Genomic DNA, 23,602 nt, shown 5'->3' with positions numbered 1-23,602 from the left:
TGCTATCTTATCTGGAGAGAACAGAATCCCATTTTACAGAAAGACAAAACACCAACCCACTCCTTGGAACCCACAGTTCTGTCTTTCTGTTCAGGATCAACCCCTCCAGCTGCTCCTGAAGTCTCTATTTCACACACCCTACCATGCATGTGAACAGCTTCCCCTGTGCCTGCAAAGTGCCCTGCTGAAACCTGTATTTTTTATTTTTTTAAAGAAATAGGGTAGTTGAGAGAGCTTCAGAGTGATGCACTGTCCTCCAGCCACAACAACCCTGTAAGGTAGGTTAAGCTAAGACATCCCTTCGCACCCTTGGGCCCTTGGATTATTACTGCCATCAGCCCTAGCCAGCATGGCTCGTGGTTGGAGATGCTGGGAGTTGTAGCCCAAAATATCTAGAGAGATACAGGTTGGGGAAGTCTGTGCTAAGAGATAGTAACTAGCCCAAGTTGCCTTTGGCATATCTCAGGGGCTGATTTCGCAAAGTTTATTTATTTATTTAATTAATTTCTATACCGCCCAATAGCCGAAGCTCTCTGGGCGGTTCACAAAAATTAAAACCATGAAGAGCATAATAAAACAACCAACAAGTTCCCTTGGAGCAGCATCTCTGCTCACCCCATCCCATGGCCAGGGGCAGGTGGAAGACATAAAACATTACATCCTACATTGTCTGCTTTATGAAGCATTTAGAGGTAAACGCTGCGCCAGATTGTTGCTAAATTCACAGGCTCTGAAGTGGAACGTATTCATTATCTTCTGGCAGATGCACTTTCCTATGTCAGCTACCAAGTGGCCATCTTTACCCTGTTGATTCTTAAAATTAGAAAGGGAACTGTATCTACCAATCCTGTTAAGACATCTTGCTAAATTGTAGTCTAGGAATAGTTTTAGTACTGGAATTGCCTTCATTTATAGCCATAACCACAGATAGATATTTAGGATTTTTATTTGTATTTTGGCAATTACCTGTTGTTTTTATGCAATCATCTTCATGGGATGACCAGAGGTTCTAATATTACAAGAAGGGAGAAAAATGTCTCCTATCCACATTTTCCACAGTATACATAATTTTGTACACCTCTAGCATGTCTCCCCTTAGCCTCCTTTTTTCCAAGCTAAATAATTCCAGCTTTTGTAATGTTCCCTTATAGGGAAGATGCTCCAGCCCCTTGATCATTTTAGTTACCCTGTTCCACAATTTCCCCAGCTGTACTATATCATTTTTAGGTGCGGTAACCAGAACTTTACACATTATTCTAAGTGTGGTCACACCATAGATTTGTATAAAGGCAGTATGATAGAATGACACTCCTTGCCTGAACATTGGAAATATAAGGAATTATTATACAACCTCTTCCCCCAACCCCACTCCCCAATATGGGCTGCATACAAGCTAATTAAGAGAAATATGGAGTTCTGACATTCTCATTGCCACATCCCAGTTTCTCACTAGTTCCAATCCTCACATCTCATGTACAGTTGTAATCTGATAATCATTCCATAGGAAGATCCAATGCAAAAGTGTACAAGGTGTGCACTTTTGCATCTTCTGCAGGTGTGCTCTACAGAAGTGGTAATTTCAGCAGGTGCTGCTTTTTTATCCTTGAATGATAAGCCATACCCTTCTTTTAAATTCTCTCTACGATTAAAGGCACAGGAAGCCCTCTTTGTACCAATCACTCTGTTCTTCCAGCCATTTCTGCTTGCTGGTCTGCTCTTTCTTCAGGATGCAATTAAACATGAAGAAACTGCTCTTTTTCTGATGATATAATCATTGAGATGCTCAATAAGTGAATAAAAGGGAGATATCAAGCAGGCTGTCTGAAAAAAAACTTGTTTTCCCTGCCACCACTCTCCAGGCCTCTGGTAAATTGGCCAATGCCACTCCCTCATTGATTGCTGATGTACTATTTCATCTTGTCTGAGTTGTGAATTAGGATGAATTAGTTGGGTGCTGCACCTTGCAACAAAACTTAAGACTTCGCAGGGAAAAACAACATTAGAATGGGTTTCCAATGCCAATTCTAAACATGTGAAAGATCGTTCTTCTGAGAAAATAGAGGCCTACGTTGAATGCAATTCTTCAGTAGTTTAACCCAGGAACTGAAGGGATGAGCAGGTTAACTCTGGGTTGCTCAATCCATAAACAATCCAGTTAATTAAACACATCATGAAATAACCAGAATTGTTAATTAAAACCAGAAATGTCTTGCACTAGCTGCTTGTCTCTCCAGTTCCTGGGTTAAACAAGCCAGGAATTGCTGACACATGAATTTGCTCACTTTTTTTTTCCTTTAGGAGGGTTGCATCTGATGCCACTCTAACTTAATTCCCATTTATTTCAATGGGTCTACTCAAAGTAGGACTGAACAGGCAGAAACTCAACAGGTATGTTTCATCAGCACAGCATGGAAGGAAAAAGTGACACATAATGAATTCTTGTCCTGTAATGAAATGCATGGGGGCTCTGTCTACCAAAAGAAAGAAAGAAAAGGTAACAGTCTTTCTACTCACAACTGAGCAATCGTAACCATTGCAGATTGCCTGCAATTAGGAGCAAGGGCTTCTTACTTTTAGAACATGACTCCTGAGCAGCCCTGGCTCCAGCATTTCTTGAAGCAAAAAGTCAGAAGAAAAACTGTTCTCCTTTCATTGATTTCCCCTTTTTGTTCTTTAAAATGGTGCATAAAAATTAGAGGTTGTTGAAAATAGCACTTTTACTCTGGATTCCGCAACCAAGGCTTCTTTGAAAAAAGAATGCATATGAAAAACATGGACACGACTTTCGCAAAACCCCGTTGATGCGTTACTAGAAAGCTACAAAATGGTTTAGTACGAATGCCAACAGTAAATACACGGCATGTACCATGTGCGCGTGGAGTATTTCCATTTGGATAACAGTCACAAAGACCATTACAAATGGAAGTATCGGTCAGGTTTTGGGGGAGGAAACACCGAGTTCGAGTGACAAGAAAAGGAAAGTTGGCGATCTCATTCCTGAGGGCGAGATTAGGAAATGGCTGCAGGCTGCTTTCCCCCACCGTGGAAATGCACATTTCCCTGCTGGAGAAAGGGTCACACCGCGATGGTGTGTGGGCGGAGCTGCAGCTGGGCCTGGAGGGAGGGGGAGAGCGAGAGCGGGTTCCCGCGAAGCGGATTCTGCTGGGATTTGTCGCCCGGGCTCGCGGGGGAAGGGGGTTTGTTGTGTTTGTACGCGCGCAGGGCTGCGTCTGCCGCTGCCGGGGACCATGCTGTCGCTGCGGCTGTCGCCCTCACATTGCCAGCGGGCGTTTGGGAGCTGCGCGCTTTGGGTGGCCGGCTAAAACCGCAGTGGTTGCCCAAGGGCTTCGCAAGAGCGCTTCTCCTGCGACGGCTGTAGTAGCCACTGCTCGATGCTTGAGTTCGCCTCTTCGGCTACTATCCGCCCTTTCCTGGGCATCATGGAGGGATCTCCCTTCGGCATCCTTGGCGAGAAGCTGCCGAGCGGTCCTATCCTCCTGGGCTGAAGAGATCCGGACCCCCCGCCGCACCTTCGATACAGGTAGGTTTCTTGGCTGCTCTACTATAGACACCGCGGAAGGGGCGAGCGCAGCAGCAACGGTGCATCTTTGGAAAAACATCAGCGTGCCTGGGGTGCATTAAAAAACTAAGGGGCGCGCGGGGAGAATATCTAAACTGCGCTGCTCGTAAAAATGCTGCATCTCTCCCCCCCCTCTTCCCCCCTTTCCTAATTCGCATTTCAGGGGCACAGGCCACACAATTCATTGGGGAATGGGAAGAGGCGGGCGGATCGGAGGGGGAGGAAGCGCATTTGCTTGGCTGCCTCCTGCCGCAAAAGCTTGTTTTCTTTGGCATGGCTGTCAGACGAAGCAGCTTCAGGCACGAGCTTTGGTGTTCCTCCCAGGCTCAGTGGTGCAGATTGAAGGATGTGGGTGTGGCCGCTCCGCTTTCCTCTTGGCCCTGGTTTGTTCACTTCCTCGCTTATTCTGCTGCTGACATCTCCCTTCCCCCATTTTAAGGAACTAAGCGTTCGGTGGCCTTTCAAGAGGCCGGATCCCCCCTCTCTTGTTATAAGAGCGTCTAAACTAAAAGAGTACCCTGCAATTAGGTGTAGTAAAAGATTTCTTGCCCATAGGCCATGCTGGGGACAACCCACACTCCCAACTCATTTTGCAAGCTAGTGATTGTATATGTGAACAGATTGCAGCCTCTCCCATCTTTAAGAAGGCTTCTCCTATGACAGAGAAGGTTTGTTTACTTCCATGTCCAACCAGAATGCATCTTTCTTGAGTTATAATTCGTGGAGGGCGAGAAGATAGGAGGAGTAAACTTGATGACCCTAACTCCCATAGTTTTGGGGGGAATTAGATTTGTTTTTAAAGAGGTCCTCAGTAATGTGGGTTGTGAATCTGCTGCAGTGATGCATAAATGAAAACAAATAGTTCTAGCAAATATTTTCGCATGTTCAGCAGAACTTCGAGTCATGTATAATTTACAAAAGCAGAACAGTGATTTTATGAAGAACACATACTTTCAAAAAACAAATGAGCCATTTTTGGATTCTGATTATTAGGATTCTTGCAATTCCAAACACACCTTCCCCCCCTCGCTCCTGGTTTTGTGTAACAACATATTTGCTTACAATACACCATTGGCCTTGGACATGACTAAATGCAAGGTGCAGAATTGGGGATCACATAGTATTGCTTTTTAAAAATCCAATATTAAACATGTAGATAGAAAATGTTTGCCTTACGATGGATTGTTCTGTACCTAGCATTTGAAGACTTGCAGCTGAACCTCTTCCTTAGTTGGAATGGAATTTGCAAAGATGGGAACTGAACAAAAATTATTATACTAGAATCAGTTATACAAAACAATGCAGCAATTGCCTGTGTAGAGCTAAATGCATAAATAGCCTATTGAACACAAGAATTTTATTTTTGTTTTCAAAACTTTATAGTCAGCCAGTCGAAATGCTCCTTTGGTTCACTGAGGATGCAATCCTATGCATGTTTAGACAGAACACCCCCCTCTTACAATTCCTAGCATTTCCCTGTCAGTATGGCTGGCTGGGACATGCTGGGAACTGTTGGACTTTTTTCTAAGGCTGTAATCCTATGCATGTTTAGACAGAAAAAGTCCTACAACTGTCAGCATTCCCCAGCCAATATTGCTGTACAATAATAATGCAAATATAAAGAGTATCGGAGAGAGAGAGAGAAATCCTCCTTACTAATCAACAATGCATGTATATACATTTAATTTCCTTTATACAAGGTGAATAAGAGCCCCTAAATGTTACTGAACTCCCCAGTGAAACAAGCTGACTCTTTTCATCCTACCTGTCCCTTGAGTAACCTCAGCCCTAAAAACAGCCTTAGTACCTTATAAAATGCAACTCCTAGGCTGAGTTCAGCCGACACGCTAATCAACTCTGTGTGTGTGGGGTGTGTGTAAAAGGAACAGAATGGGAAACAACCGTTGATTAGCGTGTCGTCTAAACTCAGCCCTAGATTCCTTACTGTTGACCATGCTGGCTCAGGCTAATGGGAGTTGAAGTCCACAACATCTGGAAGGCACAAGGTTGAGGTAAACCAACCATTTCATAGAGGTTATACTAACGGTGCTCTTGGATAGACAGCTCAACAGGCGTCGTACAGCTATTCCATCTTTCCCTTCTTAATGGAATTTTTGTGGGAAGAAAAAGGATAGAAGTGCTGGGAAAACACAAGAGAAGATGTTGTCACCTGGAAGATGTTGTCTTCCAAATAGAATATGTTGTCACCTGGCTCCCCGTAAAATTCTGACTTTGTGACAAATTTTTGTCTGTGACATTTTTTTGTATTTTTTTAAGCGAAAGGAGAAAATAGAGAAATGGATAATAAGAAGGCCCCAATAATGTAATATTGGTTAGAAATGCAGATCTCATTTCTAAAAGTATCTCAAAAGTAGCTGAATTACTGTGGCTTTTCCCTTTGCTGCGAGGTCACTACCTTCTTTCCGCTGTCTGTTGATGGTGACCCTGCTTCAGGTTCAAGCTGGAGGCATTCCTGGGGGGCAGATCAAGGCCCAGGATAGGACATGGTAAGCTGGGAAGGCAGGGCAGGGGGAGGGCTTGACCAGTTGAATGGCTGCCGTTGTTGCAGCTTTTTCGACCAGAAAGTCTGTGCTCCCTCCTGCAATGAAGATCTAACGTTCTCACCCCGCAGCTGAGATGTTGCGGGGTTTTACGGAAACAAGCGGCAAGACACGGCCTCAGTGATTTAAGAATCTTTAAGCTATATTTGTAGCTTGGACATATACATTTATTATTTTTCTATGTTTGGAATTTATGCTGATTTCAAGTAAGTGTACGCACGATTGCAGGTAAAACAAACTGCCTTATTTATTAAAACATTTTGTTTAAAATGTAGGCTAGGAGAATACTGTCTTATAACCTCATTTGGGAAATAGTATCGTGTAAATTGCTAACCATGATCGAAGTTAATAAAAGAACAACAAGACCAAAGTTAATTGAAAACATTGTTGAGTTAGGCTGACCCTGCACAGGGTTAACTCAAGTTCACACACATATATATACATACATACATAAACTACATTTGGTTTTATATGCCATAAAATCCCATTGTGATGACAGAATTTGATGTTCTATATTGTAGTTATAGGTTTGACATATTGGTCTTCTAGAATGGAGAAAAGAAGGTTGGTTTGATTCCTCTTTGTATATGGACCTGGTTTTTACAGCTCTTTACCTTTCCATTGATATTTTGAGTAAATAGGTAGCTATGTATAATTACTGTTAGTGATGTTTCTGCACTGCAGTTACCATGTTTCTGTTAGAATTTATTTGTAATAAATAGCTGGAATTTTAGTTTAAACGTATCAATATTTGCCAAGTAATTGATTTTGATGTGCTTGAAATGATGGCTGTGTTTATACTTGAACAATTTTAATGGGAATTTTGAAGAAGGTCTTCCAAGTTTAATGCATAAGCAAATATTTACATACTTTTAAAGCAACGTGTACAGAAAAGATAACTCTAGGTCCAGTTCTTACAAACTGAAACACCAAAGATCATTTAAGCAAACACAGAGATGTGAAAGTAGAAGTAAGTCAAAGTGAAATGCATAGATTTCCCCAGGATTTAAAAATTTGCTCTTTTCTATAAGAAGCCTTGAATGTGGAAGAGTTTCATAAAGTCCTTGCAGAAAGTTAAGTATATGACTGTTTGCATAGTTAAGGCCTGATACGGGTACAGTCTTCAAGCACAGTTAATGCAAAGCATAGTTTGTTCCCTTAATCCTAAATTATGGTCCAAAATGTACAGTGATACAATGTTTTCATTTGCTGAATGAGATAAAAATGCCAGTGAACATTTATAATGAGACACCAGAGAGATATACTTATCATCTTCCAAGTTAGAGAGGCTGCAAAGCTACCCTAATAATGTTTGCTTAACTATGATTAACAGGTATAATGTTTTTTTCATCTCCACTTGAAACTATGATTTCACACTCTGGAATTGGCCTGGCCAATTCTTAAACATTGTTTAGGTATCTTATATAAGAATATGGTGATGTAGACTTATTATTCAAGATCCCCCAGACCAATTTTGCTCATTTTTGTTTTAAACTGAAGCTTGAGCGGTGTAGACATACAGAAATTTTTGAAAGTTTGAAAAAGTTCAAAGCTTGAGCTTTAATAGCAATTAATTTCTTCCATGCCAAGCAGGAAGGGCAGCACCTTCCCCAGCGGGATGATGGACAGCCCTGCTTGGTCAATCAGTGTAGTGTGAAGGCAGGCTCTGGGTGCAGCATCACCATTAGGCTGTCATCGCCAGTGGGGAGGAGGAGTGGGAAGGGGATGGAGGCGGCCATTTGGACCACACAAGGGAGGGGCAGGGATGCACCACTTGCAAATTTTGGAAAGGGGATTCACTATTCATGAGCCATCTTTGCATTATTGATGAGCCCCTCTGTGGTGAGGTGATTGAGGGGTAAAATATGAGAAAGGAGCAGAACTATTAGTGCCAATGGCGACAGGGGCTTTACAGGAGCTTTTGAATAATGACTTTGTCATTGTTAAGAAAAACAAACTATGGTTAAATGTAATGTCTGCGTAGGATCTAATGGTAAGAAAGGGGTACTTGTGAACGCACATCTTTTGTAGAATGTACGGGTCAGTGTGAGATTCCTAGAAAACTGAGCAGTGGCTGAGAGGCTTGAGGTTCTCAGTTGCTGTGTGCTGAACAGAAGGGAGAAAAGCAGATGTAACTTTTATCAATCTCTCACTGCAGTGTTAGGAAAAGGTCAAATACACCTGTTGTAATTCCTTTTTTTATTGCCCCCTTCCTCGCTCTGGCAATTTTGCAAGTGTTTATTGCCTTTGCTTATAAAACCATCAAAAGAAAAATAACACAAAAGGCAAGTTTTATGTATAAGACTATTCTGTAGTTCCTGTTGTTTACATCTTTATTGGATGGATGTATTTGGTTATCTTTTTCATTTGATTTTTAAAGCGTACCCATGTATTTCCTGAATGATAAATAGAGGTGGCAATAAAGGATAACAGGAATTTAGGGGGTTTGCTTCAATATGTCTGAAAGATAGGAACAGGATAGTCATGTCACAAGGAATTACTTTTCCACAGTATTGTCTTATATACTAATAGTGAGCTCATTCTACAAGTTGAACACAAGGGATATGTCTGCAGACTCAACAGAACTCCAAGCTTTATGGCTGTACAACAAATCTTAAAAGGGAGGGGGACCCTTAAGAGCAGCAAACACTCAAAAATAGTTCAGTAAGGGCTGAGCATGCTCAGTGGGCACAAAATGCTGGCAACCAGAACCAAAGGAGAGCTTTTTTAATAGCATAGCTAGGGAAGGATTTGGAAAGATGGAAAAATGGGGGAGTCCTTTTCCCCTTGTCTCTTCCTGAGACCTTCCTTCAACTCCCCTACCCCAAACACACACACTCTAGTAATCCAACAGCACTACAAAAAGTGGCCAGAGCCCTTAATAGGACAAGTCCTCTGATGGGGGAATAGTTGTGGGTCTTATATTGATCACTACGTGTCTGTGCCAATCCTATGATGATGTAGACAAGGGCCTAGTAGTAAAGATAGCACCAGCACTTTACTTATGGCTTCCAGTTGCACTTTACTTATGGCTTCCAGTTGCACATTGATTTCTGGGTTCCCAACAGCATCAAAGAGATCAAGAGGAAATTTGCCTGTATGCCCTACAGGTAAACAAAGTGCACTATCACAAAATGGAAGTCTGTACAAGCTTTTATTGTAATGAGAGCGCTAGCACTTCAGTGATAGCTATTTTCTTGCTCTCAGTGTTTCATATGTGAAATGGGCACAACAGCATCCTCCCTTATAGAGTTGTTGGACGGGTCATTGAAATGAATAAGCATCATACATTCCATGAGCTTTAAAAGAGAAAAAAGGCTCAAAATCACGCATGCGGAGAGATGAATGAAGAAGCTTCATTTACAGGACCAATCTGGGAAATGTTTCTTAATTAATGAGCTGCTGTCTGCAAGGGAAGGAAGAAGCAATATTGCAGAGCTTGGCATGAATGTTAAGAGGTTAGGTTATAGTAGTCCTGGGCCACTACATTTGCACAGCTGAATGTACACATTCAGTTCCAAGCATGGTATATTATTGGAGATTTGTCCTTGCTTAGTCATTTCTAGTGTAGGTTGGACAAGAGACCTTTAACCAGAATGTGATCACACGGCTAAGTTTCATAAGAAAATTGACCTCATTGCCTGGCAGTACTCATAGTAGAAATGCCAACTGTTTCCTTCAGAGAGTTTAGATATCAGCTTTATCCTTCAAGGGTGGGATGGTTAGACAATATTTGAATCTTCATTGTGCCTGTATTATGAATGTATTGCCAAGTAGTGCTGAGTTGAAGTTATTTTAATCCCTTATTGACATAAGGAATAGATTGAAAATACCTGGGAAGTAATATACGTACCTGTATCCTATTTTGAGGAGAAGCAAATATCCCTGGTAAAATATAAACAATGGAAAAACAATGTGTTGAAATGGACATATGGGTAAAACATACCCTTGACATCATGGTTGCCATTTGTTGGCCAACCTCATCTTCCTGCATGGTCGTTATCAAGCTTTCTTGCTTTCCACCATGTAGTGACCATGCTGTCTAATTAGATGAGTAGGTTGGACTTTTGCTATTGGGTTGCATTAGTTTCCCTGCAGCAGTCATGTAGCCTAGGACTAATATTGGATAGTACCCATTATATTTATATATCTCCCCCAATCTGTTTGCTATGCTGAGCTGATTATCCTGACAAGTTTAACTGCTCATTCATTAACAGAGTATTCTCTGTCCCATGGAGGCTTAAATTTTAGTCTTCCGTGGCAACTGATTTTGCATAACCTTTATATTTTTTAAACAGCTAGTGTAGCGTCCATATCACTGCCCATCCTGGTCAGAACTGTACTTCTTGCTGTCCTCCCATCCCCAAGAATTTGTAACATTTAGTGTGACACCAATTGCTTACTGCTGTTAATATGCATCACCCTGCCTTCATTTTTAATTTTTGAACCATTATTTTCTTATATTAATATTTTTAAAGGGTTAACTTGCACATATCCACTGTACTAAAACATTAGTAACATGTCTATTTACTAAGATTGTGGGAGGGGAGAATCCCATAGAGATGACTTAAGGTTTGCCTCCCTCCCCTTAGTGCTTTTTACATCAGAATTTTTGATAAACATAATTGATGAATGGATGCATTTGTACATGCATTATACATCCGGGTGGGTGCATTTCTACATGCATTATACATCTGTCTTAAAAAAACAAGAACAACAACCATCCAAGTCCACAGTCACAAGAGGGATGATGATGATGATTTATTTATTTATTTATTTATTACATTTGTATACTGCCCCATAGCTGAAGCTCTCTGGGTGGTTTACATAGGATAAAAACACTTAAAAACAATACACATACAATTTAAAACCATACAAAACCAAACCCAGGCTAATTACATAATGCTAAATGCCTGGGAGAAGAGAAAAGTCTTGACCTGGCACTGAAAAGATAACAATGTCGGTGCCAGACGGACCTCATCAGCACCTTGAATCGGGCTCGGAAACATACAGGCAGCCAATGCAAGCAGGCCAGAGTGGGTCTTATATGTTCGAATTTTCTGGTCCCTGTTATCATTCTGGCTGCTGCATTTTGCACAAGCTGCAGCTTCCGAACCATCTTCAAAGGCAGCTCCACATAGAGTGCATTGCAGTAATCTAACTTGGAGGTTATCAGGGCGTAGAAAACTGAAGCCGGGTTATCCCTGTCCATATAGGGGCATAGCTGGGCCACCAACCGAAGCTGGTAGAAGGCACTCCGTGCCACTGAGGCCACCTGAGCCTCAAGTGACAGAGATGGTTCTAGGAGAAGCCCCAAGCTACGAACCTGCTCCTTCAGGGGGAGTGTAACCCCGTCCAGAACAGGTTGAACACTTTGTATGTTCAGGACAGTTTGTATGTTCATGTGTAGTTTGATGGCTTCGTATGAAGCTGCCTTTCATTGAGTCTGACTTTTGATCCATCTAGTGTAGCCCCAGCCAGCAGATTCAATGATCAGCGATGATAGGAGTTGTAGTCCAACAACATCTGAAAGACCACAGGTTCCCCAACCCCTGATCTCATCCAGTAGTGTCTACTTTGAATGGCAGCAGATCTCTGAGATATTGAACAGAGAACCAAGCATTGAATTTTGGCGCATATAAGCTATGGGCATTTCTGGACAAGAAAGTTATTATTGGGACAATGAAGACAAACTTAAAAGCAAAATAAATTCACTAAGGAGCACAGGTCCAGATATACCCCTAGTTTAACAGAGGTGGTGGGGTTCGTGATCCCATTTCCATCTAAAGAAATAGGTATTGTTTTGCCCCAGGTTCACCTTTAATTTTCAAGGGAGGCGCAGAGCCAAATAGTTCCAGGCTCATCTCTCCTGAAAACCACTTCAGTGCTACGCAGCCTTGACTCATTAGACACCAATGTGTTGATGTTTTCAAGCAGTGGCCTTTAATTTTTGTAGTCCCTGCCATCTTGCTTCCGTCCCACTCATCATCTGTTATATTTTATGTTTGTGTTACCGTTTTTAAAGCCAGTAGTCTGGTGGCAAACTAATCTCTTATGTGTGTGTGTATGTTTTGGAGATTAGTGTTTCCATCTTGCTCAAGGCATTTGAGGAACAAGTATGTGGGGAATTTGCTCTGGAGGGGGGGCAGGTCTGGGGGAAAGGAAGATATAACTCCATGGCCGGTGCTGATCCCTTAACTGTGGTTAAAAACAAGGGAGCAGTGTGCCTGTGTGACCATGCTACCCCTGCACTGCCATCATGTGGAAAGTCTCCATACCAGTCAGGTGTTCTTGATGGCATGTGGTAGTGGCATGGAAAGACTATGCCAGCCTTCCGCAAACTGGCAGCAGATGAGTTTGACTCTGAATCCCATGCTGGCTGGGGATTATGGGGTTTGGAATCCAACGTATCCGGCGGGCACCTGGTTGCAGGAAGGTGGGGCTACATAATGCTGGTGATCTTGAGGCAATGTATTCTAAATGTTACAGCTGCTGTAGTGTAGAGCTATCGTGACACAGAGGTGCCCCCCCACAGTGGTCTCTACGTGGCGAGTGTGATGTGGATACTGTACTTAAGTCTTTAGCCTGTACTTATTGATTTTTTTCCCCCTGGCATAGCCTGACAGAAAATTGGGCCAAGCTGGATTTCTGCCAGACGAAGCTGCATTGCAATGTGCAGTGCAAGGAGCAGTGAACGCAAGTTGTGTCCTTCCTTTACAATTGTTGCTTTCATGAACTGAATAAGCTGAACAAAGCAGCACCCTCTCCTTTGGGACTCAGTGAGTGCCAAAATCGGGCCCTTTTACATTCTCTGCATGCACTTGTATATAGATGATTCTGCTTCCGTCAACTGGCCTAACAACTCACCCCGTGTCATTAGGGCCTTGTTCGTTTTAGTGGAGAGAGGCAGCGCCATGCATATACCCCTGTGCATTTGTAGAGCTGGCTCCACCATTGTACACATGTACACAGTGGGATCCCACTGTGTGTGTGGGGAGAAAGGGCCGATTCAAAGATCTGCCTTCTAAATGTGTTGCTGAGCAGTGGATGTGTGTGGAAAAACTGACCAATGTATTTACTTATTTACTAAAGGATTTATGGTGACATCTTTTTGTCCTAGAAAGGGTTCCCAAAGTAGCTCAAAACACAATAAAGACCAATTGAACATGATAAAACATTAATGGCACCAAGGGGAAACAAGAAATTTAGCATGCAAGTTTAAAGCTAGATTATTATTTTTAAAAAGCAAGATGCCAAAGTTAAGAGGGACAGAGTCAATCAATCCTGTCCAGAGAAGGCATTCCAGAAACTGGGTGCTACAACACAGATGGTCCTGTTGTGCATCCCAACCAACCATACCTCTGAAGGAGGTGAAACGCTGACACTGAACTTGGCTGAAGGATCATATGGAAAAAGCAGTCCTTTAGATACCCTGGTCCCATACTGTTTTGGGCTTATCGGTAACTACCAGCAATCATGCCCGAGAACAACTGGAAGCTGTGCTACTGGAACAAAACTGGGGTTATATTATCAGTACCGTGGGCCCCAGCAATCAGTCTGCTCCTTGGATTTTGCACGAGCTGAAATTTCTGAATGCTTTTCAAAGGCAGGCCTATGTGAAGCCCATTCTAGTAATCCAATTTGGCTGTGACCAAAACATGACAGTGTCCAGCTTTAACCAGGAAGGGGTGGAGCTGCACCAGATGAAGTGGAAAGAGATGCAGACGGGTGGGTTATGAGATGCTCACGCTACCATAACCGAGCCCATGTAGTCCTTGTTGCCATTTCACAGAGCATATATGAAGGTGTACCTTCTGCTACAACCCATTGCCACCGTACAGTGTTGCAGTTCAGCATGACTCGTTGCAGATAGCACTTTGTTGTTCAGCTATCTCTGGACTGGAGCCAGTGTGATTAGGTTTGAAATGTAGGAATCTAATGTTGGCAGCTGCTTGCTTGATGCTTCATTACTGTGGGCAGTTTTTAAAGTGCTTTTTGTAGTTACAGTGAATCATACTAATGGCTTGAGTGCCTGGAGGCTGAAGGACCAGCTCCTCCATTAATGCCAGTCAGAGCCACTTTCCCATTACTCTCCTCAGCTGCTAATTTTGGAAGTGCAAACGATTCAAGTGAGCCTCATTATTACAGGTTCTTAAAATTTTAACACTAAACATCTTGCAGTCATAAGCCAAATAGGCTAGAAAAACACATATATTTTCCCCACCATTTTCAGAAGCCAAGGTTCTAAGAATCTAAGGCAACAAGTGAAATAATATATATAAAATCCTCTAGCTTTCAAAACATTGATCCGTTTGGAATATGTGCTATATGACCTTGTGAGTTTCTGGAGAAAAATGTTTGGGACTCATCTGAGCATCTGGCATGCTGATTATTCGGACAAGGCTGGGAACCCAGTAACAGCATGGTGGCTGGTGAGTTTAATGAAGAAAGACAGATGAGTCAAATGGAGTTCATTTGACTTGTCAATAATTTGTTCGTGCTGGATAGAAAAACAAGGTTAGTTCGGAGTGCTATCTATTGTGGAATTCAGTTGTACTTGATGGGGACCAAAGTTATTGGCCTGAGGGAACCTGTCTCCTCAAACAAAGCATTTTAAGAATTTCAGCAGTAAACATTTGCTTTAAGGTGGCATGGTGGTGGTAGTCGGAGTGTTTTCGAGGACTGACCTTCATTCCATGTGAATGTTTCCTGATTTCTAGATTTCTCATGTGCTGGAAAGATAGTAGATGTTACAGGCAGAGGGCAGTTTTGATTGACTAACATTTTAAATCACTGAACATTGCTGATACAGCAATACACAGAGTTCCTTTCTACAAGAGTTGTAAACCTGTCTTCCTCATTTACCATTCTGTGGTTATTTAAGAAATGAGCGCAGTGCTTGATTGTGTTGAATCTCCTGAATGAATTGATTCTTTCCCAGCTTGATTTATTATGATACATACATGAGTCATCAAATTGCGTACATATAAGAACAGGCATAATGAGGGTTTTCCTCTCTCATCTGAAACTCCCTTTCTGCCTTGTAAATTACCTACGGCGTTCCCATGTCTGTGGCAGATTTTTCTCTTGTGTGAGAAGAGGGTAAAGGTATTATGGTAGGACAGAGTCTATAAGATCAATAGGCTGTGTGTTTCTCCCCAAAACTGAAACGGCTGGAAAAGGAGTGGACTGTGTCCTATTTGAGGTAATAATCTAAACCAAGGGTGGGCAGAAAGTAGATCTCTAGATATTTGGGACTTCTGCTTCCAGCATTCCTGACTATTGGCCATACTCACAGAGGATTCTGGGAGTTGAAGTCCAAAATAATAATAATCGAGAGCTACTTTCTATGCACTCCTGAACTAAGCCTTGTTATCATGCAATCTAAGGTGTCCAGACATTGGACTACAGCACCATCATCCCTGATCATTAGCAGTACTGGTCAGGGATGATGGAAAGTATAGTCTAATGACATTTGGGATCCTAGGTTGGGAAACGTTGGTTTAGGTGATCAGATATGAGCTGTGGTGTGCATTGAACTCACATCCTCCCCCTTCATTTTACTCATACTTTGTACAAGAGACAAGCAGAGGGAAAGCTTCAGCTTTCACTTAAGAACAAACTGTAGTTCCACATTATGTACAAGTGCGGGGAACTGTGGTTTATTCTAACTGTGCTTAGTTAAAATAAATTCGGATCAAATCATGGTTTGATATTGAGGTTTGTCAACTAGCCTTACTTAGAACAAACTACAGTCCCTGTGTTTATGCGTAACATAAAACTGTGGTTTGTTCTAAAGTGAAAGCAGAAGTGTTTGGTCATCTTGTGTATGAAGGAGGAGAGGAGGATGGAGTATGTGAGTCATTTTATCTAAATTAGGCTTCCCAGCCTGGTGCCCTCCAGTTGTTTTGGGTTTCAATGCCTATCAGCCCCAGTCAGCATTGCCAATGATATGGAATGCTAGGATTTGTAGTCAAAAACATATAGAGGGCACCAGTTTGGGGAAGGATGCTCTAAATAATCTAGAAAATGTTACCTTGGTGAACTGTACCTGCAACTAATATAAGGAACGAGGTTCCATACTAGGAGGAAATGTTGCATACATAAAACCACACTTTTTATCATCCTTGATTAATTGTTTAGAATCATAGAATAGCAGAATTGGAAGGGGCCTACAAGGCCATCGAGTCCAACCCCCTGCTCAATGCAGGAATCCACCCTAAAGCATCCCTGAAAGATGCTTGTCCAGCTGCCTCTTGAATGCCTCTAGTGTGGTAGAGCCCACAACTTCCCTAGGTAACTGATTCCATTGTCGTACTGCTCTAACAGTCAGGAAGTTTTTTCTGATGTCCAGCTGGAATCTGGCTTCCTTTAACTTGAGCCCGTTATTCCGTGTCCTGCACTCTGGGAGGATCGGGAAGAGATCCTGTCCCTCCTCTGTGTGACAACCTTGTAAGTATTTGAAGAGTGCTATCATGTCTCCCCTCAATCTTCTCTTTTCCAGGCTAAACATGCCCAGTTCTTTCAGTCTCTCTTCATAGGGCTTTGTTTCCAGACCCCTGATCATCCTGGTTGCCCTCCTCTGAACACACTCCAGCTTGTCTGCGTCCTTCTTGAATTGTGGAGCCCAGAACTGGACGCAATACTCTAGATGAGGCCTAACCAGGGCCGAATAGAGAGGAACCAGTACCTCACGTGATTTGGAAGCTATCCTTCTATTAATGAAGCCCAAAATAGCATTGGCCTTTCTTGCAGCCATATCGCACTGCTGGCTCATTTTCAGCTTGCAATCTACAACAATTCCAAGATCCTTCTCGTTTGTAGTATTGCTGAGCCAAGTATCCCCCATCTTGTAACTGTGCATTTGGTTTCTATTTCCTAAATGTAGAACTTGGCATTTATCCCTATTAAATTTCATCCTGTTGTTTTCAGCCCAGCACTCCAGCCTATCAAGATCACTTTGAAGTTTGTTTCTGTCTTCCAGGGTATTAGCTATCCCACCCAATTTTGTGTCATCCTCAAATTTGATAAGCGTTCCCTGCACCTCCTCGTCCAAATCATTAATAAAAATGTTGAAGAGCACTGGGCCCAGGACTGAGCCCTGCGGCACCCCACTCGTTGCCTCTCCCCAGTTTGAGAAGGTTCCATTGATAAGTACTCTTTGAGTCCGATTCTGTAGCCAACTGTGAATCCACCTAATAGTTGTTCCATCTAGCCCACTTTTAGCTAGTTTGTTAATCAGAATGTCATGTGGTACTTTGTCAAAAGCTTTGCTGAAGTCAAGATATATGACGTCCACAGCATTCCCACAGTCCACAAGGGAGGTTACCTTATCAAAAAATGAGATCAAATTAGTCTGACAGAACTTGTTCTTGACAAATCCATTTTGGCTTCTAGTGATCACCGCATTGATTTCAAGGTGTTTACAGATTGACTTCTTTATAATCTGCTCCAGAATTTTCCCAGGGATGGATGTCAGACTGACTGGTCTGTAGTTCCCAGGTTCCTCCTTTTTGCCCTTTTTGAAGATAGGGACAACGTTAGCCCTCCTCCAGTCGTCCGGCACCTCACCTGTCTTCCATGATTTTGCAAAGATAATAGATAAAGGTTCTGAGAGTTCTTCCGCTAGCTCCTTCATTACTCTAGGATGCAGCTCATCGGGCCCTGGAGATTTGAACTCATTCAAGGAAATTAGGTGTTCTTTGACCATTTGTTTATCAATCTCAAACTGTAATCCTGCCCCCTCAACTTCTGCTTCACTTTTTCCAGGGGGATCATAGACCTGCTTTTGGGAGAAGACTGAGGCAGAGTAGGATTTGAGCACTTCAGCCTTTTCTTTGTCATCTGTTATCAATTTGCCATCCTCATTAAGCAGCTGAACCACCATTTCTTTCCTCTGTCTTTTACTACTCACGTATCTGAAGAAAGCCTTTTTATTTCTTTTAGCATCCCTCGCTAATCTCAGCTCATTCTGAGCTTTAGCCTTCCTGACGCCATTTCGGCACTTCTGCGCCACCTGTCTATTATTATTATTATTATTATTTATTTATATAGCACCATCGATGTACATGGTGCTGTACAGATAACACAGTAATGTACTCAGTCTGTACTCTTCTTTTGTAGCCTGGCCTTCCTTCCACTTCCTATATGTATCCCTTTTTGTTTTCAGGTCATCTCTAAGCTTGGAGCCACATTTGTTTCCTTTGTTGTCTTCTATCTTTTCTCCTTGTTGGAATTGTTTGTAACTGTGCCTTTAAAATTTCCTTTTTTAAATACTCCCACCCATGCTGCACTCCTTTTCTCATTAGGCTCATTTGCCATGGGACCTTTCTTATCATAGTTCTGAGTTTATTAAAATCAGCTTTCCTAAAATCCAGAGTACGTTTATGGCTACACTTAACTTTTGTCTCCTTCATAATCAAGAATTCAAGTATGACGTGGTCACTTTCTCCCAGAGTTCCAGTAACTGCCACTTTATCCACTAAGTCATCCCTATTGGTCAATAACAAGTCAAGGATTGCCGATCCTCTAGTTCCTTCCTCCACTTTCTGTAGGAGAAAGTTATCACCCACACATGTCAGGAATTTCTTGGAAGGGCCGCTTTTGGCAGTAATGGTCTCCCAACAGATATCAGGGTAATTGAAGTCCCCCATCACTACTACATCACACTTCCTTGAAACACTGGCAATTTGTTTCTCAAAAGTTTCGTCCTCGTCTTCTCCTTGATTGGGTGGTCGGTAGTAGACTCCGATTATCATGTTCTTTTTATTCCTTGCCCCATTTATTTTAATCCAGGTGCTCTCGATGGGGCTCCCAGTCTGATCCGCCTGTATTTCTGTGCAGGGATAGGTATTTTTAACATATAGTGCAACTCCACCTCCCTTTCTATTTCTTCTGTTCTTTTTGAACAAGTTATATCCGTCAATTGCTATATTCCAGTCATGGGAGTCATCCCACCAAGTTTCAGTTATACCTATCAAGTCGTATTTGCCTTCCTGTAACAAGATTTCAAGTTCGTTCTGTTTGTTTCCCATGTTCTTGGCATTAGTATATAGACATCGAAGACCATGTGTTTTATAGTCTGGCTTTGTTCCTACATTGTTGCGAACAAATGCTCCTGATTCTGTACTCAATCACTAAGGTATTCAAATTTCAACCCTACTGGTAATCATGCAATGGAAGTGTAGGAAATTCTGCACTTTTATCCATTGTTTAATCATTGAATTGTAATTATAACAGGCTGGTTAAATATGGTAGTAGTGTTACGATTGTATATTAAAGGATTTTGAGTTTGCACTCATTGAGCAGAATAAAATAGTCTGTCCAGACCCCGGATTAGTGCAGTGGTGGAAGTTGTACATAAGCTGGCTAGAAAATGCAAAATGAATGTTTATGTAGCCATCCTGAATGTTCTCAAGTTGCATAAATTTAGCATTTTCTTTTACTCTTCATGCTGTGCCTTAGTACACTCTGCACAGTGTGTTGGAGCTAAAGTTGCTATAGAAACCTTAACTTTTGCTTTAAAATGTTGATAATCTGTGGGGTTTAGTTGCCCTTGTCTCTTTAAAAAATAGCATTCTCTGTGCATTACTGAGTTACCATAGTAGTGGTTTCCAGGTTCTCTTCCCTCTCTTTTTGGCACACATAATTCATTGCATCATGTGGTAGAAACCTTTGTTTTATTGCTAAGTATTATGCACTCATAAATGATTTTTAAATTACTTTTCAGGCACCTGGATCTTGAAACCTATATTGGCTAAAATGTGTATATGATTTGAAATTGGCCCTCTGTCACTTTCTCTCTGTATTCATGGTAATCAGATCTCTTTTCCCCTGCAGAACTGCCCAGAGAGTTTTTGTGGTATAGTAGCGTAATAAATAAATAAATTCAAGTGAAGCATCTTAGATGAAATGTTTCTGGGGGCAGGGTTTACAGGCCAGCTGTATGCATGTTTACTGAGAAATATCAGAGGCAGCAAGCCTACATACACCAGTTGCTAGGTATCATGGGTAGGAGAGTGTTGTTGCATTGTGTCCTGCTTGTGCATTCCTGGTTGACAGCTGGTTGGCCACTGTATGAACAGAGTGCTGGACTAGATGGACCCTTGGTCTGATCCAGCATGGCTTTTCTTACGTACTTACATTTTTAAGTCTCACCAAATTCTATGGCACTTTGTTCCAAGGTGTGTGTGTAGGATTGCAGTGTCAGCATCATTTGCAAAAAATGTTCCTAGAATGCAGGAGTTCAAGTCTTGTTGCTTTTAGGTAATACAGTTTTTGCTGGTGGCAGGTATCCCTTACTCATGCTTGAATAAGTTAGCATTGTCATGCCCTTATTCATTCTTTGTGTGTGGGAGAACATAACAGATGTGATTTGAAGGAGAGTCCTACTCCCACTGGGTGCAGTAACCAAGGTGAAGTCTTTAGTCATATTTAGCTGAATATTGTTTTCAAGTTTTACTGCTTTCTTCTGCTTCCAAATTGTCATGTGGATTTGCAGTGGTTCCAGGAGAGGGTGCTACTGTATGCAATGTCTTAAATTAGTCAGAGGGCTATAAAACTTGAAATACTGTCTTGTATGTTTTATTAGGGGGTTTCTTTTCAAATAGCATAGTTTCCCCAATCTGGTGCCTTCCAGATGTGATGGACTACAAGTCCCATTATCCTGGCTAGTTACTTAAAGTAGATCGATTGAAAGAAATGGGACAGGTTAGCTGTGACTAAGTTAAGACACATTCATTTCAGTGATCCGGGTTCATACGTAACAACAACCCATCAGTTTAAGTATCAACAGGTTGCCATGCATGAGTGCGCCTGCCTCTTCTGCTTTGGCACATGACTCACAATTGGCTCCTCTACAGGTTGTGCAGTGTGATGGGCAAACTTGGAATGTTTAGGGGCTAAGCAACCCAGGGTTAACCCATGGTTTGTAGACAGGGCGCCCATTCATGTATGACAAGCCACCAGTTTTTCAACCAGTAGAATGGGAGAATATGTAATGTTCAAGTTTATTGAGGTTTTTCGAATTCTTCCTTGAAGCTCATTTCACCTCATTTACATTCCTGAAAACAAGCAGGTTTTTTTCTGATCAAGAAAACTTGTGTTTTTAAAAGTGCACATTTTTTCCTAATTGGAAGAATATGCATCTTTTAAAATGCACATTTTTTTTAAGATAAAAAAATGTGCCGTTTCTCTCCATAGGCTAAAGCGTGAAAATGTGATTTTGGAGGGAGTATTTGCGCAAAGGCTCATTTCAGAACTGTGCATTTGTGCAAGTGCACAATTTTGAACATGAATGTAAATTTGGGAAATTGCAAACATTCCTTGAGAGTTGTGTTCCTGCTCATGTTTAGGGTTTGCGAAAAGGACATATTTATATGATTTGCAAGCAGAAACAAAGTTCTTTTCTTGCTACTTGCGAACAGCTCCAATGTATCTGTTCTAAGAGTGGGTTCAGACAACATGATAACCAATGGTGTTTTAAACAGTCAACGGTTGTTTATTTAACTGACCGTAGGTTATTGTGTTGTGTGGTGGGTCTTTTTTAACCAACGGTTGGTTATTTGGCCAAAATAACCAATACAAATAACCAACGCTGTGCAGAGTTGGCTCTTTGAACCACTGTTGGTTATCGTGTTGTGTGGAGGGCACCATTGGTTATTTTGTCAGCCATAGAGTTGTAAAGCAAGAGTGGTCAAAGCGGCAGCTGCCGCGCTAGTCCAGCTGGAAGGATAGATTATCAGTAGCAATGGCTGATGGGATACTAGCAGGAGGACTGAGTGGGGGAGAGAGGGTGGGGGATGAGTGAGTCAACTCAGTGTGGATGAATAACTCAACAGTAACATCACAGTTGATTATTACCATGTTGTGTGGGAGTACCGCTAGATAAACAGCTGTTGAGTTGATTATTATCCAACCACTGATTATTGTGTTCTCCAAATGCAGCCAAAATATGACTAAATACGGATCCATCCTGCGTAAATGAAGTTAGTATGCATGGTTTTTGTTATGTAAATAGCAGCTAAGGAGAAGCCTGAGCAGCCGCAGGGCCATGGCGATTTGGTGGGGAGTTGACATTAACTCTTTCTCCCCTGCCATGGTGCAGATCTAAATTACCTTTATGAAGCTCCTGCATTTCAAGAGAAGCCTCTATTGGTGACAATGGATGTTTGCCTGAAGAGGCTGCATTGCTTTACCTGCTTACCTGGAAGTATGGCCCATTGACCTCAGTGAGCTTTGCGCCTGAATAGACATGTATAGGATTCCACTTTAAGTATCATACCAACCAACAATTTGACATCTATTGTAATGTAATTTCTTAATTCTGAATCCAAGTCCTGCCCATTAAGCATATTGAGTTAAAGTGTGGTTTTCTATGTGAATCAAGGGCAAAAATGTTTCTGTGTTGAGGACAAGCTTTATAAATATGACACAGCTGCTCATGAATTTTATTTACTAGTGTGTAAACTGTTATTATTTAGACCGTCAGTGAAGCAACACGGACCTTTGCTTTCCATGCCATGTTTTACCTAGTAACTACTAGCACTCGCTTCTGAAACGTTCTAGGCATTCAAGTAAGTAATTTTGCATTGTGACATTACATGAGTAGTGAGAGAAGGCTTAAAGGAATTCTTTATAATTACTTCCCTAAAATATAGATTCTATAATGTAAACAACATATCCCAGATATTTCAAGGGATCTATTTAGTTTTGTTATAGCAACCCATTAGCCTACATGTGTGTTCAGAAAATTAGGAGACTGTTTTTTCCCCTTTTTCAATCAATCTACTCTGAGTGTTGCCAGTGGACAGCTAACTGCTCAAGGAAACAGTGCTTAACAGAATATGTAAGACATTTCAAACCAACATTTCCTATGTAAAGGCCTGTCAACTTTTAGCTTGCACTTCATATCTGCCCACGCACCAGAAGGACCTACTAGTTGGGATCAAACTATGTATGATTGGAGTAATTACCTCAGCATGCAGGGCCCTGATTCAGATTGGAACTGTGGCACTTCATGAGGGAGTAGGATTTAAGCTTTCCCTGCTGCCTTTTTCATTCCAAAATTCCATCTCTCAAGGGGTGGGGATGTCTGTATTAATCAGAATAAGGGCTCGCTTACATGTGTAGTTAGTGGAATGTTTAGTTTGACCCCAGGATAACAGGAACGAATGGTTCCTGGAACAACCAGAAAAGAGCAGAAGAATGGGGGAAGTCAGACGAGCTCATAGGAAGGGGCTGTGCTGCCCTGTCTTGATCCGGAAATGAACATTTCCATTTGTTTTTATGTTTGCTTGAGGAAACACTACTTCCTGTTGTGCTAATGGTGGGTCCCTGCTGGTGAAACAAAATTAGTAGAGATGTAGTGGCAGCATATGAATTTGCCCTGTATAGCTCACCTATAGATATCTGTGATTTAGCAGGATTCTGGGTGTCAGAGATAATTTAAGAGCAATAGGTG

General features: G+C 41.8%; 1 protein-coding gene across 2 annotated transcripts in view; it reads left to right on the top strand.

Annotated features, from left to right (window-relative positions):
* Positions 1 to 3,221: 3,221 nt before the first annotated feature.
* The window catches only part of NCOA7 (nuclear receptor coactivator 7), an 88,252-nt gene continuing 67,871 nt past the window's right edge, over positions 3,222 to 23,602 (top strand). For both annotated transcript variants that reach the window (XM_063124712.1, XM_063124711.1), the window contains exon 1: positions 3,222 to 3,541. The gene's annotated coding sequence lies outside the window, so the exon portion shown is untranslated. The remainder of the gene's footprint in view (positions 3,542 to 23,602) is intronic.

The sequence above is a fragment of the Elgaria multicarinata genome, chromosome 4, assembly GCF_023053635.1.
Source record: "Elgaria multicarinata webbii isolate HBS135686 ecotype San Diego chromosome 4, rElgMul1.1.pri, whole genome shotgun sequence".
NCBI lineage: Eukaryota > Metazoa > Chordata > Lepidosauria > Squamata > Anguidae > Elgaria > Elgaria multicarinata.
Note: the sequence above shows the minus strand (reverse complement) of the source record. Positions and strands in the feature narration are given on the sequence as shown.